The sequence below is a fragment of the Gallus gallus genome, chromosome 3, assembly GCF_016699485.2.
Source record: "Gallus gallus isolate bGalGal1 chromosome 3, bGalGal1.mat.broiler.GRCg7b, whole genome shotgun sequence".
NCBI classification, from domain to species: Eukaryota; Metazoa; Chordata; class Aves; order Galliformes; family Phasianidae; genus Gallus; species Gallus gallus.
The window spans coordinates 43,613,531-43,618,028 of NC_052534.1; the positions used below are offsets into that span (position 1 = coordinate 43,613,531).

A 4,498-nucleotide genomic window follows, 5' to 3' on the forward strand; every position below is an offset into this window, starting at 1 on the left:
GTGCAGAGGGTAAGTAGAAAATTGAAAAGCAGTCCACAGTTCTGTTATTCTTTGGGCTTCAACACATAGTAACGTAAAACTGAGAAGCACAAATATTTTGTAAAGTGAACTGCCATTTATCCATTAGCTTCAACATGAACTCAGTGGGAGATAATAAGAGGAGTCAATATGGTACACTATGGGAAAGCTACCAAAGCAAAAGCAACCCAGGATCCTCAGGGCATGAAGTCTGGTGGCAAGTGGTCACTGAAGGCTTAAGGAAAGCTAGGAGTCTACAGCAGACATCTACTGATAATTAACTGTTTTAGTTATAAGGTGTCCTGGGAAATATGTACACAGCATATATAGTGCCTTACTGTATTTGTTGTAAAAATACCAAACCAAAACTGTTTATGACAGAGTTTCACTTACTTTCCAGATTCTTTTGATGAAAACCTGAGGTGCTCTGCAAAGCTAGAGTCAGGATATGATGTGTGAATATGGCCTCCTTCAAAGGCTGCTTCCCAGTCCCTCATCATTGCCACTAGTTGACGGTTTTCCACCATCATTCCATCACCTATCTTGTCCAGTCTGAGCCAGGTTAGCCTTCTCAGTTAAACCTCCTAACGTGGCTGGGTTTGATGGAGATGAGCCAAGGCACAATCAGTGAGCAGCTCACTCAGAAGATCTTGAGGACATGGTAAAATTCACTGAGATTTATGAGGAAGTGGTGTGGTAAGCTCCAAAAGCAACTTGGGTGAAACAAGGAGCTGGGAAATAGCCCTGACTTTAGATGCAAGTACTCATTCTGAAAACAGCAAGGGAAGAGCATGGGCTGAGGTGCTCCCCTGCAAGGGGAGGCCTCCATGCAGCTCCCTCATCTGTCATAGTGGATGTGAACTAATGGATTCAAAGGAAATTATAAAAATGTATGAACATGCCCATACTTCTAAATCCCTATGGTCAGAGCATTCCTCTGTAAGGCTGCATACCTTCCAGGGGTCTAGTCTATGTCTGAATGAATATTCAGTTGTATTTTGTTGTTGGGTTTTTTGTTTTCTTGGGTTTGGTTTTTTTTGTGTGTGTATGGTTTGTTTGTTTGTTGTTTTTTAACCATGGAAAGTAGTGAACAAATAGAACTACCCACCAGCAAGTTTGTTCAGGCTTGTTATAAATAATTCCAGTTCCTAATATATTATGTCAGTATTTATCAGACATAAACTGGGGAAGACAGAATCTTACAGTTATTTCACAAAAGGACAAACATTATCTCCAAGGATGAAAATACAGAAGAAACTCTGTAATTGGAAACTTCTACTGCCTGTGAAAATTTATGTCACAGAGGAAAAGATCTGGACTCTTTCTACAAGTTACAGTTAAAATTTTAATATCTAGGGTTTTTACTTTGATGATTGTGTCTTGATTCATCATATTTTCTCTCTGTAAATAGCTTGTAAGCTAGAAATTTCTGCAAGCCTGTCAACTTTCTCAAATAAATCTCTTACTTTTTCTTTTTTTTTTTCAATCTTATTGATTTGTTTTCCGGAAGTATTTTCCTTTCCTTCTAATGTTTTATTTATCTACCAGTGTTCACATTTTTATTCCTAGAAACCTTTTCATTTCTTTGTTGTTGTTGTTACTGTTTATTTGTTTTTCTTTCCTTTTGTGTTTGTCTGCAGGAAAAACAACTTGCATTCCAACAGCAATACTTTATACAGCTGAACATCCCAAAGTGCTTTACATTTAATTACACACTCATAGCAAAGTGACTATATGACAAATGTGGCCTTTGGGATCTCCAGAAAGGGGAAGGCAGGGAAGTATTTCACAATCAGGCCATCATGCACACGTATGTGCCACTTTTCTTCCAAATGAACATCAGTGCAGAGTCTATATGTGATGCACAGGAGAGAGCTGTAAGGAAGGAAATAAAAACAAGAACAAAAAGAAAGACTTATTTTTCTGAATTAAGAAAAGGCACCCGGCAGCTTCTGGATTTCATGGTCTTATCTGAATTCATGTGAGAAAACACAGAGCACTAAAACAGAAAACATGTAATAAAGAAGCATACAAGGTTACCTTTTCATTATTTTGTCCATTTTATAGCATGTGCTGTTTTATTTGTTTCTTTACTCTCTCATATGTGTTATTTTGTTTGGTGACAGTTTGCAGAATCGTTTGCAGCTCATTAAAGGATGAACAAGAAACAAATCCATAAAATGTTTGCTGCAGAACAAATCAAAAGGTTATTTGGAAATCAAACCATGGTTTTAATAATAAAATTGTCACCTTTTAGCTACATATCTCTTTCTTAATGAACAGAATTAATGACGAACATATCTAAGATGCATCATTTTTATGACTGCTACAGAAATGTTCAATAATTATGAAGTCAGTTAGAGGTGTCTTTGTTCATATGATACTTTCAGCAGTCAGTTGTTCAAGAATTTAAACAAATTATTTTAATTTCTCATCCTGAGACATTCAACAGTCTGGCACATGGCAGCCAATTCATTTTAGATGTCTAACTTAACAGCTTTCATTTGCTTTAGTCAAGTTTTCTTTATGGCTGTTTTCTGAAATAACTAGACAGGAGAAAAATTTAATCTGAAACCGTTTGGTAAATACACATGTATTTGTCACAGACTGGTATTGTGGGATTATCATTCTCATTTCACAGATAAGAAAGCCCTGCCAAAGGGGGTTGTTTAATTTTCTTAGCCAAATTAATGTAGAAAGTGTGTGACTATGCCTAGAATAAAATCCCAGTCTGGTGCTTTATCAGGACATTACGGTTTCTCAACAGTGGATTGCAAATGTTCTTGCAATGCCTAACATCAAAAATGTTGCATCAAGCTAAATGAAATAAAATCTTGTTTCCCCGTTCCATAATGTTTAAAGGTCACATATTCACTAGTAACTATTCAAAACACGCACACACACCAAATGTAGCTATTACTGACATCCTTAGCAGTAGTTTTTTGATTGGTTTTCAATCTTACTTTTCTATAAAGCTAAGGAAGCAGAAACACAACATAGCTATGACTAAGAGTCACTAGTTTGAAAGGAACGCCAAAACACTGCACTAGGACCTAGTATTCTTTGCCAAATGTTTTGTTGGAAGAAGGCTGAGAAACACAGCTCCTTTTACAGATGTTCCAGCCTAGAAACGAACCCAAAGCATCCCACTCACAACATCCTCTAGCTGCAATACAACCGTACCAGCATACAATAACATAGTCACCCCATACAGCGAGGTGTTTGTGCCAGCAAGTCTATCCAGGGAGGTGCTTTATTGGGTGCAGCTCTGCATACACGCTGTGGGCCTTCTGCCACATGCAGTTCAGAGGCTGGCTCCACTGCATAGGCAGAATCAGTATATGTGATGCTGTGATGCCTGTCCCCAGAAAGTCCACAGCATCCTCTGTTTGCTTCCTGTGCACTATTACTTTGAGAGAGTGCTGTAGTAAGGCCAACCTCAACAGTATGTATTTCTGGTCCCATGTACCATGCATACTATATTGGATGCTGACAATACACAGTTCCTACGTACTGTCAGACCCAAGTTTAGATCCATTTCTCAACGTTTCTCACAAACATTTATTCAGCCTCTGAACGCTGAGCAAGCAAAGAAGAGCTGGCAAAAGCATTACAAAAGCAAAAAAGACTATTTTCAAGCAACAGCAAAATGCTTTTATAGTTTATGGCTGATCTCAAGCCTGTTCTCCATTTCTAATGTCATACCCTGTTGATTCTCTCTCTTTTTTTTTTTAATACAACAGGCTTTTCTTCCCACAGTCAATGCTTAAGACTGTTAAGTGATGCCATATGCAACAGTTTTGCAGATGGACTTCACACTGGTTGATGTTTTCTGCCTTCATAACAACCTCCCAGAGTTGTTCTAAGCTAGTAAAAGCGAAAGGGTTTACAAAAATAAGAGAGTAGACGACTAGTCTATGTCTCCCCTGATGTTAAGAAGTTACATCTTTACCACAAAGTACCGTATGAGAAATCAAACATCAGTTTCTTTGGATAGCCAACATACCTGGGCAGATGTAAATCAAGATGCTCACAGGTGATGGGCCATTTGGAAGTCTCTGCTCATCAGTGAGTGCAAACGCTGAACAAATGTACACAACACAAAATGAAGAAGTGGTTATGGGGCCTGGATTTATTATTTGCCTTAAATTTTAAAGCTGAACATAGGCTTACACTTGCAGTCAGTATGAACAGTAACCCAACACAGAGGATCATTAACAAGGGTATTTTGCATCTCAGAGCACTTCTAAAACAAAAGTAAACCTCACCTTCACTCATGCCTTGTCACTACCAGCTGTCAGGGCACTGAGAGTCCAAAGATTCCTAAAGTTGGGAGCAAGGAATTTGGTGTAATATCTGGGGACCACCTTCATGTAGTAAAGGCCAACTGCAAACCTTTGAATTGTGATCACTAGTTAATCGGCAGCTAACTGGAGATTTTCCATGTCCTTGGGTCTCATCATCCAAACAAAGACACACT

General features: G+C 38.4%; 1 long non-coding RNA gene across 1 annotated transcript; it reads right to left on the minus strand.

Annotated features, from left to right (window-relative positions):
• Nucleotides 1-988: 988 nt before the first annotated feature.
• LOC112532166 lies at nt 989-4,109 on the minus strand. Its single transcript, XR_003074588.2, has 3 exons — nt 4,025-4,109; nt 2,059-2,205; nt 989-1,893 (listed from the first exon to the last, which is right to left on the minus strand). It is a non-coding gene; the product is annotated as an uncharacterized LOC112532166 (long non-coding RNA).
• Between the last annotated feature and the right edge of the window lie 389 nt (nt 4,110-4,498).